Here is a 12,544-nt window from a genome sequence, read left to right on the forward strand (position 1 = left end):
TCAGCTCTGGACATGGTCAACCCTGGGTTCAGCCAGGGGAAGAAGCACATTTGCTATTGGGCATCATGAATCCAGGCTCGAGAGGAGCGGACTGGCTGCACCAGCAAGCCCTGACTTCTTATTGAGTAACTCTGGGGTTGTGAAAAGAGCATGGAAGTGGGAGTCAGGGTCTGGGGGACAGAGTCCCTGTGTGGTCTTGGACATCTCTGAGACTTCTCTGAGTGTCAACCCATCATCTGTAGAATAAGGAGCTGAAGCCCCCTCCCAATGACTTGGGGAGAAATGCTATTTCGTTCAATCTTATTTTAGTATTCTTACTTATCTGATTGCTGAGTTTGGATAGACAGTGTTCAGATGGAAGCTGGAAGCTGATAACATCTTTCTGCAGCATCTCAGGCCTGTGGTGGGGTCCTACTAGAGGGGTTCCTGAATCATGCCCATCCTGGAAGGGTCTGCCAGATGGTTTTGGGTGTCAGAGCCCACCTCCAGCCCTGAGAAGGAGGAAGAGCGTGTCCTCCAGGCTCCCTGGGCTACTATGGTGTCCTCAGTCTCCTCCAGGGTTTCAACCCCAGGTATCACCCTTGGGCAACTGCCCCTCTGCCTCTCAGCTGACAGATAATTAATCTTTGAGAAGTTGCCATATGATCTGGATGGTTCTAACTGCTAAGTAGATGAAAAAGGGTTCTTGTTCAGCTCTTCCTTACAAAATCTCACTTGGAAATCCACCCTGTCCTTTCCCTAGATGGCTCATCTCCTGGTCCTTCCTTTCTTCCTTCTGCTGCCTTCTCTTCCCTGACACCCACGACACCCACAAATCCTGAGGGTGATCTCCTCAGGGACTAGACTCCTGGGTGGCCAGGCCAGGCTGTGCCACCACCCACAGCCTTACTTCTGTGGGGATGGAAGGACCATCAGCCCCATGCTGAGGATGGGAGGCAGAGATGAAGGATTGCTGGGTAGGAAAGCATAGGGGGCAGACCAGACAGGCCTCAGCCTCAGCTCCTGTTGTGAGATCTGTCCCTAGAAGAACCCCTGTGATTTACCTTCTGGGGCTGTGGCCACAGCCCAACTGCTAGTGACGTCATCCTAGGAGCCCAGACAGCTCTTGCAGGAGCCCTACCTCCCTTGGGGGCCCCTATTCCCACCCACCCTGCCAAGACCCACCCCGAGGGGCAAGTGACTGGCTGGGGGTATAGTGTGGCCCCTCCCTGAAGCCTTGCATGTGTATGGGGATCTGACCTAAAGAGATGAACGGACCCTCCTGGAATTTCAGGCTTCCTTCTGTGGTGGCAGCAGGTTAAGCTTCATATGGCCTTTTGAAATTATCCATTTTTAGGTTCTGACTTGGCCTCCCCCAAATCCCTCACTGATCCAGGGAGTTTATGTGTCCTCAGGTGAGCAGTGGGATTCAGAGACCTGGGAAGGTGTGTCTCAATATTGAAGAAGCTCCCTAGGAGCAGGGATCAAGGTGTGAGATTTGCTACCCCCAGGGTAACCAATGCCACAGATATATTTATATGAGTTCATGGACTATAAATCCCAAAGGCAAGAATGAGGTTACCATTTGTTGAACACCTACTATGTGCCATTGGATAATTCACCTACCTCTCACAACAGTCCTACCAGGTAAGCATCATTTTTCCCCTTTCACAGGTGAGGATGGTGGTGCTCAGAAAGATTATGAAAATAGCCTAAGGTCACACAGCACAAATGGCAGAGCTGAGACTTTACCCTAGATGAGTGGAACTTGGCATATTTGGATCTTGGCTGCCCTGGAGGGTGAGAAGGGAAGGGACACCTGGGCACTCACCTTCCTCTACACCCAGGGGGCTCCCCATTCCTTCCAAGTCTAATTCTTATGACTTTTCAAAGGCAGCTCCAAACTCAGTCCCTCTGGGAAGGTCATTTGCTCCTCCTTCTCCCACCCTCTCGCCTCTATGGGCCATCCTGAGTTACTGCAGCATGTGCAGGAAGAATCAAGTGAGTCAATTCTCCATGTGGGACTCTTTACTCTCTGGAGGGGGGCTCCTGGCTGGCCCAGACGGGGCCTTCCCCAGTCTCTCTCTCTCTCTCTCTGACACTCTTACCATGGTCCATGCCAATAAAGTAACTGGTGACTGGTGTAGCTAAGCCACAGGTACTTTTCCTGGGTGCCCATTCGCCCAGCTCTGACTGAACTAGCTTTGTCTGGAAACAGGGAGGGCTTCGCTGGATCCTTACTGAGGACAGAAGAATGCAGAGCAATGGCTGGTCATCCACATGGCCCTCACACTGCCACAGACAGGTGCCACAGCTCCTTCCGTTCAACTACTCCTGTGATCATGTGACCACTTTGTCCCCAGATTGTTCTCTCCCTGTCCAGACTGGATGCCCTTGAGTATGTATTTCACTCCTCTTGCTTCTCTCAAAGAGCTCACTCCTTGGCCGGTGCTCAGTGAACATGTGGTACCCAAGTGACTAAAAGGTGGGACATGTCTGATGTGGGGCTAGGAGGTCCCCGTGGCCCAGCTCCTGCCCATGATTAGCCCCTTTCTTCGTGCTGCCCTAAAATCCTGACTTGGCTAATTAAGACACAGTAAGGAGTCTGGGGAACTGGCATCTTCTGTTTGCAAGCCACACTCCATTTGGTCCTGCTCTTGTTCCTCCCCTCACAGCCCCGCAAGCCCAAGCGTCTGTCCGTCCTTTCCAGGTGTTGCCTTTCCACCTCCAAGGAGGAAAATTTAGATATATGGGTTGTAGCAAAGGTTTAAAACCGGCAATAAATAACAAAATATTCAACATACCGTTCTGCATATTTTATAACTCAGTCTAATAAAGAAATAATCCAAGATGGCACCTGCTAAGAAAACTTAGTTTATTGAAATATGACTGTAATATAGAAAAGATGGCTAATGCACTAGGCTTCCTGATATTAATGCTCTATACTTCAGCCAGTGTGTTTAAAAGAAGTCTCTCATGTATTTTATTTTATTTTATTAGGAGCCATATCATTAGCTTTTAAAGACATTGTGAGTGAGAGAAAGAAGAAAAGAGATTTGGACTATTTAAAAAAAACAACCCTCAGCAACTCAAACTGCCTTTCTCTACAAATGAAACAAACCAAAAAAAAAAAAAATAGGTTTTTTTCATAAACTTTTTTTTTCCGGCTGGGATATTAGGACAGTATATTAAATTCCCCCAAAAGGAGGCCCTAGAACTATTTACATAATAATGTCTCCACTGTGGTTGTGACAGATGGGCTTCACTGACGCAGACATACTGTTAGGGGCTTAGCAATAGATTAAAAAAAACCACCACAATACTGTGTAACATAATAAAAGTGTATTGTAATGTACATCATAACTTGTGGCCAAGGTTAAATTTGCAGTCGGAGTATGAAAGTCGTATTCCATTATACAAAATAGATGTTACACGGAAAAGCATTAAAGATGAGTTGACTCAACCATTTATTTTTAGTTTATATTTTATTCTATTTTCCTTGGCCCTATTTAGGCAACATATTTTTAATCATATGAAATGACATAATTCTGTGCCCCTGACCCCCACCTCAGAGTGAGGGGCAGCCTGAGATCTTCAGACTTTCATCGCTTTGTGGATTTATGTTTCAGGGGGCCTGGAGGCTTTGCTCTGTTGGAGAATGGCTGTGTTTCTGTTTTCGCTTCATTCAAAGTTTCCTGCCAGAGCTGAGGACAACAGTAGCCTTTGAGGGTGGCCCCCTTTGGTTTACGTGGAATCTCTGGAGACAAGCTTTAGTCTCAGGGACTTTCTCCACTCCATTAAGAGGTGACAAAGACACGAGAGCAGAGGCTGTTGTGGGCAATCCCGTGGAAGATGCGCTGTGACCAGAAGGTGACCATGTCGTCCTTGTCCAGGACCTGACCACTGACTTCAGTTCAATGGTCCTAGTGCCCTGAATTCACTCTGAGTCCACCAACATGCTCACCAAGTGTTAAAAGGGAAATAGTGTCCTCTTTAGGTCAGCATGCTGATAATAATACCTAGACCCTTAAGGCAAAGATGAAATTGGAGGCATACTTGAGAACCTAGGCAGAAGTTGCCTTTCATAAATAGATTCTCTTTCTAGTGCCAGCTTGGGAACTTTGGGTTACACTCTAGGGCAGGTGGCTTTTCCCTGCAAGGACCCAATCAATATAGGCCCCAGATTCCACTCTAATCAAATGACATTAACCTTGATTTAAACAGTCTTTAATTCTGAGATCTATTGTTTTGGCTAAAGCAAGAAACCTCTTAAAAGACACTGGAGAGTCTGCAGAGAGCACAGCCTCTCAGCGTTTCATGGCAGCTTGGGGAGTTTAAGGGCATGATTTTAACCAGGGGTCCTCCCTTGGGGGCCAGGAAGACAGAAGCATTAGAGAGACTCGCAGCCCAGGCTGTGAGCCTGGCTCAGGGAATTCAGTCTAGGCTCAGCCAGCGATGCTGCATGTCTCTGTGGTGGGGCCCACCATTGACCCAGGGATGCCCAAGAAGCTGGCAGATGGGGGAAGCTTTGGGGTGGAAACAAGCACCATCTTCTAGAAGGACTCTGTCCTGAGTCCTTATTGCTGCAGATTATAGGATCACAAGCATAATCTGAGCATATGGCTACCTGCATGGAGTTATTATAAGTACTAGAACAGCCCTGTTTTCCATATCAACACTGTCCAATAGACATATAATGAGAACTATGCACATACTATAATTTAAAATGTATTAGCAGCCAAAGCCACATTAAAAAGTAAAAAGCAGATGAAATTAATTTTATTATTATTTTTAATTTTATTTATCTAAAATATTCCAATTTCAACATACCATCATTATAAAAATCATTGAGATATTTTATATCCTTTTTGTCACACTAAGTATTTGCAATCCTGTGTTTATTTATACTTACAGCATCTCATAATTGGGATCAGCTACTTCTAAAATGCTCAGTAGTCCCATGTGGCTGGGGCTACCATATTGGACAGCACAGGCCCAAAGGATCTTTCTCCTCCAAGCCTCTGCCATTGGGATTGTGGGAAATGGATTAAGGGATTGTTACCTGTTCTAACTCAAATTTCCTTTTACATGTTTCTATTTTAATCATTTATCAACCTTTAGCAGCAGTGATTGAATTTCTAAACCTTTTTCCAACATGGCTGGGGTAGATGTAGACTGAGCAGTTAGCACTGCAGGTGGGGTTTTGGGTAGTTAGGGGGCAACTGGAAGGACACATCACCTGGAAGACCCTGAGCTATGGGGAGAACAAACAGTGGGAGTGAGGAGGTGAGTGGTATCAAAGAAATGCTCTGGCCATCTCCCTACCACTGCAATGAGAAGAGTGCAGATTGGAACTGGCTGGCTGGATTTACCGGCCTGGCTACATAACTTTAGACTGAATCACTAATCTCTCCAAACCTCTTTTTTTGTATCTGTAATGTAGGTATAATAAGAGCTTTCCTGCTTTCCTCCAAAAGGTATTGTGAGGCTCAAATTATGTGATTCACAGCAAGTGGCTTTGTGCAGGCACTAAAGTCCCCAGCTCCTGTAAACTGTGAGCCAGCTCCAAGTCTTCCAGCAGATGTAATTCAAGAGAAGCAGGTTTTGTTAAGGGCTCGGCCTAAGTCAGGGAGTGTGGTGGGGTAGGAGGTGCCTCAGTTGGAAAGACACAAGTTAGATGGAAATGATTAGAGATGGACTGGAACTCCAGAGGAGGGGTTGGCACAGACGGTCCAGAAGGAGGCAGGGGAGAGAGTGTGTGGTGTGAGCTTAGCAGGATGCAGAGGGTTTGAAGAGGCAGAGAGGGCGGGAGACAGTGTTCCTGCTGGAGAGCAAGGCACACACAGGGGCCCATACCCCAGGGAGCTTAAGAAATCAAAAACCTCCTGAGCAGGACAGAAATAAGGAGCATGGAGGGGCAGCCCAGAAGTCCCTTCCTTGCCAGCATCTTTCCAAAGGAGTTAGCCATCAGACGGAGACCAAGCCTCTGATGCCCATGTCTTCTGTCTTGCCCTGAAAGTGGGTCACCCACCAACAGATGAGACCAGTCCACTTGGAGCAAATATGAAATATGACCACTGCCATGGTGCGGGTGCTCTGATAATCACCAGGACAACTCTGGGCTCTTAACTCAGATCATCCCTGTTGACAAGTGCTATTGACACTTGTCCCAGGAATAAAGCCAGACAAAGGCCCTGAAAAAAAAAATCGCCAGACATTTCCAAAGGTTTCAAGGGTTTCTGGCTTTTGAGTTAATTCTTGATTTAATATCAGGATGTTTTCCATCATGAATCCACACGGTTTTACACATCCACATAATTCAGACTTCACATGCATGCATTGTAGGTTCCCCTTCATTTCCTTAGCAAACTCACTCAGACATCCCCCCAACACACACACATCATGCATGCATACACACATGTACACTCAAAACCACACAAGCCTTGGCAACAGGGAGGACAAAACCTCTAGCTGGAGAGCTATACATGAATGAAGACTCAAGGCCAAGGTGCTGTATGAGACTGCTCATCGACACTCAAGCAGGTGGCTGTAGAAATGACACCAGGGCATTTGTCTTCTCCTCTTTGCTCTCCTGTCAATCCTTCACCAGCTCCAATATCCTTCAAGCCTTGGGGTCCTTCCTTGTTTGACACTTTTCTCTCCATCCTTGGTATACTTTTCCCCAAGGTTCAGTTGAGTCCAGGAAGGTGGAATTTGGAAAAGGCCAAATTACCTTTGCAAATTGTTTTCTACAGTATGAGTAGGGGTAAGGAGCTTCAAAAAGTTCCCTGTGTTGCAGAAGGCCTGTGCACTGACTAGACCATCTCCAGCGCCTCTGAACTACTACTGCCCTGGCAAAAGGAACTGCTTTGTCTGGGTTTGAAAAATGTGCTACTGTTTTCAAAAGAACTAGTGTTCTTTTATTGGGCGGAAAACTCAGGCTGTTTCTGGCCATTTCCTCTTTTCCATGTGGCCCTCACACTTAGTATAGAACTAGTCCCAACTCAGTAAGTACAGGACAGATGGATGGATGGATGAACACAAAATTGTCAGTTAACAAAATAATTTCATTTGCCAGTCAAATCTTATATGAAGCTCTGGTTTTGTCCAGAGGTCTGACACCAGCCAGAAAATGTCAAACTCTATTTGAGACAAATTCTTAGTCCCCGCCCTGACTCCCATTGCCATAGTGACAGGTCGACTGAGCCAGAAGCACCACTATAGGTTAACCGAAGTGAACCATAGAAGGCAACCAGATGCAAGAATGGCCCCAATGGTGCTGGAAAGATCAAGACAGTGGAACACTGATGAATTCAGGAGCAGAACCATTGCCTACTGCCTTGCCCACTGGTGTCTTCCAAGAGCAAGGACTGAAGTCAATGTTGGGTTCCTGGAGTTTCTCCAGCCTTGAAGCTAAATTTCACCTCCAAATTTTAGAGTCTGATTAGTTTTTACCAAAGTGGGAAGACTACATGGACCTCAGAGGTCCCAGTGACTGTGACATTATGACTTCAATCTTTGGGAAGGGAAACTAGCACAAACTGTGTGCTGCCTTTATACTGAACACTGTGCCAAGTCATCTCCAATACATGACTTTGCTTGATGGGTTTTACAACAATCCATGACTAGGGATTATTCTGGATAGAAATGAGGCTCCCTGAAGTAAGACGCTCGCTGAGTACCACACAAATGGCTGTCCGACACCAAACCAGACATGTTTGCCTTGCACCAGTGGACAGATTTTGGATGGAGAAGAATGGAGTGGACTAAATTGATACAGAATAGAGTGGAGAGTACAGGCTGGATTAGAATGGGATTAGAGTGCATTTCCCATTTCCTCTTCTCTCCTCCCCAAGGGTCTGATAAGCTCCTCCCACACTAAAGTGGGACAGCCCAATCAGCAGACCCTCTCCAGAGGATCTGCATTTTAAAGTGAGGTAAGTTGTTTGAAAGGGAAGTATCACAATGGTAGGATGGCAGGTGACTAGCAGAGGGTGAGAGGACAGCAAGAGGCTGGGGTGGAAGGTCCTGAGGGCTTGCAATGCTGCCGTGTGTTTTGAGCCTGTCCATAAAGCTTTTTGCTCCTGATTATTTCCTTCCACTGCCAGGCCCACTTCCCTCTGCCCTTTCTGTCGGGCTCCTCTTTCTTGCCTTCTTTTCAGGACTCTGAGTTGCTAGGCAACTCCAGTCTGGAGCTGAGGTTCTCACTGTGGCAAGCAGCTTCCACGCAGGGACAGGGAGTCCCAAGGAGCTGGTGATTACAGGTGTCTGTGCAGAAAGGAAGACAACAGCGGCAACCTCTGCTCATTCCCTCATCGCCTCCCAGAGACAAGAGGAAACGAGAGGTCTGGGCAAGGGAAGCAGAGCCTTGCTTAGGCTGCTTGTCAGTTCCCCTTCCTGTTCCGCTCTCTCCTCCCACCAGCAGGACCTCCTTCCGGCAGGCCCCAGAATCCTGGTACTCTTGGCCCCCCACGCCCTGACTCAGACCCTCAACCCCTTACCAGGAGCTGTCCTCAGCCATTCGCTCATTAGGGGCATCGTTCCTGCGGGCAGACCTCCATGGCTTACTTGGTTGGGGGAAAGGGGTGCATGGCCCCTCAGTATCTAGAACCTGAAGAGCTGAGCGCTCTTCTTGGCCCAGGGGAAGAGATGTCTACTCATGGTTGGCCTGAGCTTGTCCCTGGGGCCCAGACGGGCAGTGGCAGTGCCAAGCTGAGTGGAGGGGAGACTCAGAGGACAGCCTTGGGGGCATCTGAGGCTTCAGTCTGCAAATGTAAGCATTTACTGAGTCCTCACCTTGGCCAGCTACCATCCGTGCTTGGTGCTGGGGATTCCACAAGCAAGACAACACTCAGTGTCTGACCTCACAGAGCTAATATTTATGCTGGAGGAGACAGTCAGGAAATAACAGACAATTAGACAAATGATGCAACTTTGGATGGTGTTTTTGACAGTTCCCTTCGGGAGGAAACTGTGCCACTCAGAGTTGGAGGGCCCTGAGTTCCCTTCCAGCAGTTCGCGCCCTTGTACCAGGTCCAAGGCCCTGGAGCACTTGAGCGGGGGCTGTCCTTAGAGGACCCCCACAGTGTGGCAGCATCTGGGGTAGGAACATAAGGCCTGAGGGGGCGAGGGGTGGGCTGTTGTCGCTACCCAGATTACACCCAGCCTCCTGATTGAAAGTTGTGGCTGTCAGTCCAATGCAGCTCTGTAAAGCACATGATCTAGAGCTGACCCATCAGAGCTCAATGATTAGTTAAGGAGGGGCATGTGGTCTTATGAGTCCAATCGGAGTCCAGCCCTGTGCTTTGAGAAGCGGCCGCTTTCCTGCCAGAGGTACCATGCTGCTGGGCTGTGGGACCGGGGTGGCCCTGGGTGGTGTTTGCTATCCTTGAGGAGAATGCAGCCACCCGGAGGAAATCAGAACCAGGGAGACAAGAGAGCCAGCTGGGCCTGAAGCCAAAGCACATTCTGACTTTTGGGTTTCATAAGCTGATACCTTCTTTTTACACATTATTTATTTATTTATTTTTAATACTTAAGCCAGCTTGCGTGAGTTTTTACTTTTTGGCTCAGTAGAGCGTTTCTTTATCAATACATCTTCATCACTTTTCCCTTCCCCTGGATCCCAAGTATCCAGGACTGGCCTCCAGACTGAGGAGTCAGAGCTTAGATTAAGCTTCCTTACTCAGAGCTCCAGGTTTCAGGCTTGGGGCCACCATTTTCCTTTTCTTTCTGTCGAAATGTACCTGTGCTGTGTTCTGTCTCTTCATTACCCCACCCTCTGCCAGTGGCCTTTGGATTCTGTTACACCAGAGTATTGATGGATAAAAATTACTACAGGTTTCAGTGATCCTGTGTGGCATTTTTATATTTGGACCGTAGTCCTTCATGTCAAAATCTATGGAAGTAGATAGGTAATGGTGGAAGTTTGGGCACTGAGGCAGGCCGCTGAAGAGCTGACTGCATAGACTACTTCCCAGTCACTCTGAAGTTCCTTGGCTGGGTGTTCAGTTACTCTGTCTGTGTCCGTGGCTGAGGGCCAACTCTTCTGGCTCACAGTGAGATGTCTGGGCCTCTACCACTGTGAAGAGGTCATGTCCTTCTCATAGAAGGAGGGGCAAGGTTCTAAAGGGAGAGCTTTTTGAAACAGGCATCTGATGAGCCTCTGAGTCCTGGAGTGGCCCTGACTAATCAGTGACCTTGCTGGACTTTGCTCTTCTCCTCTATGGAATGGAGGTGCTTTGTGAGCTGATGCCTACATCCTCCCCCAGTGCTGATGTCTTGGGTGGGCTGTCTGTGACTCTTAGTAGCCTGTGGGCCTCTGTGTTTAAGGGTAAAGTGTCCTCAAGGAACACGAGGCGTGCTTGATTGCATACTTTTCAGTCCACTCACATCTCACAATCCATTCAAAATTTTCTTGCTCCCTTTGGCTGGTTTCAGGCTTGCTTTGTAACTTACGCTCATTCCACACAGGGCAGTGGATAGGAAGCATAAGGAGTTGAGCCCCAACAGTTAGGACATCTGGGTACCAGCCCTAACATGGCCATTGTCCAGATAGCCAAGACCTTGAAAAAGGTACTTTGCTGCTCTGGGTCTGTTTTTTCCTCTGTAAAATAGCAATAACACCGCTTTGCTTTGCTCACAGATTTGGTTGTGACTTTGATAGTACACAAAATGAAAATGTAATGAAGAGATAGTGGCTGCAGAAAAATGTCAAGGGAGCTTTCTGCTTTGGGCTTGGAGGAGGCCAAGGAGTAACTTTGTTCCATCTTCTCACATCCGGGTTCATCTGACACGAGCCACATGTACCATCCTGCCCAGGTTTGACCCTGATGGGATTATAGTTCTGTACTTGAAGTGCACCAGTGGGGAAGTTGGTGCCATGTTGGGCTTTTACCCCCTGGATCTGTCTCCAAAAAAGGTTGGTGATGACATTGCCAAGGGAACCAGTGACTAGAAGGGTCTAAGGATTACAGTGGAACTGACCATTCAGAACAGACAGGCCCAGATTGAGGTGGTACCTTCTGCCTCTCCTCTGATCATCAAAGTCCCCAGAGAACCAGCCAGATACAGAAAGAAGCAGGAAAAGCCTTAAGCGCAGTGGAAATATCACTTTTGATGACATTGTCAACATTGCCCAACAGATGCAGCACCAATCTTTAAAGAGGACTCTCTGGAACCATGAAGGAGCTCCTGGGGACTGCACAGTTTGTGGGCTGCAATGTTGATGGCCACCACCTTCATGGCATCATAGATGACATCAACAGTGATGCGGCGGAATGCCCAGCTAGTTAAGAACTACAAAGAAAAATATTTCAGTGAAGGATCATTTGACAACCAGAAAAAAAAAATACCAGAAGAAAGTGTCTAATTTCGGAAATGCACTTAGGAAAATAGTGTTAGTCTTCTGCCACACCCAAGGAAGCAGATGGTGCAAAACTTTTTCTCTAACAAGGGGAAGTGAGATGGGGGCTCAGAGAGGAGAGGATATCAGCTTGGCCTCATACAGCAAGTCTCGGGACTGAGGTGCCGGCTGCTGGCAGAGCAGGAGGCCTTCCTCCTGGAGCCCTGTTGGCTTGCTCTCCCCCTCATTTGCAGGTTAGAGATTTGAGTCAGATATGAGGCAAATGCTTAGGCAAGGAAAAATGTTTCACCAGCTTGCTCCACAGGGAAAGAGAGTCCGTGATATGATATGAAGCCAAAAATAGAGTGCCTCAGGAAAGAACCTACCAACCGATGACTGTCTTGTGGTGGAGGTGTGGGGGCCTCCTCCAGGAAGATGGGGGTTGAAATGAGAACACGACGTCGCTGCCTCGTCGTACTGCTGAACGCAGATGCTCTGGGCTGGGATTTGGAATCCGTGTCACAAAAAAGGGGTCCCGCTGGAAAGGCTCGTTTAGCGATGCTTTCCTGCTGGGGTCTGTGGAACATCCTGACACAGTCCAGGGCTTGAACAAGGGCCAAGGATTTATCCAGAAACAGCAAGCCTTGTACAAAAGATGATCCTGGATTTAGAACAGATGAAAGGTACTTTGAGGGAGTTCAAAGAACGGGCACATGCTCCCCGATGGCTGCTTGCTGGATATTTTGAGAGACGACTGGGGCACACTTTACCTCCTTGCTTCTCCCAGGGGTCTTTTCCAACACGGTTTCTCTCCATTAGTGTATTCCAGAGCTTTAGAGCTTGAAAGTTTTAATATGGAAATTCCTGCAGTTGTGGGAACAGGCCTCTCCCAGTTGGGAGTTGCTAGGGCCATTATTCTGATATGTTAATGGTGATGATTAATTGGCACTAATGATGGAGGCGGTGAAAGTAATGAGGCCATCTTGTTTAGGTGATGGGAAGGATGGAGCATGTGGGCTCAGGGTGAGGGTAGAGATATTATGGTGATGGCAATGGCAGGGAGCTCAATTTTAGAAATTTGTTGAGAAATCCAGGGAACTAACCTTAACTTGAACTTCATCTTCTTGTCTGGCAAAGTAGATTATTGGCAGAAAAAAAATATCCACCTCTGGTCAATTCTATCAAGACAAATACTTAGTGTCAAGTATATCAAACACCATG

General features: G+C 47.6%; 1 pseudogene; it reads left to right on the forward strand.

The window, feature by feature from the left end:
* The first annotated feature begins 433 nt into the window (after nucleotides 1-433).
* Nucleotides 434-11,274, forward strand: LOC123621716 (annotated as a pseudogene).
* Nucleotides 11,275-12,544: the final 1,270 nt, after the last annotated feature.

Source organism: Lemur catta, chromosome 16 (assembly GCF_020740605.2).
Source record: "Lemur catta isolate mLemCat1 chromosome 16, mLemCat1.pri, whole genome shotgun sequence".
Taxonomy (NCBI): domain Eukaryota; kingdom Metazoa; phylum Chordata; class Mammalia; order Primates; family Lemuridae; genus Lemur; species Lemur catta.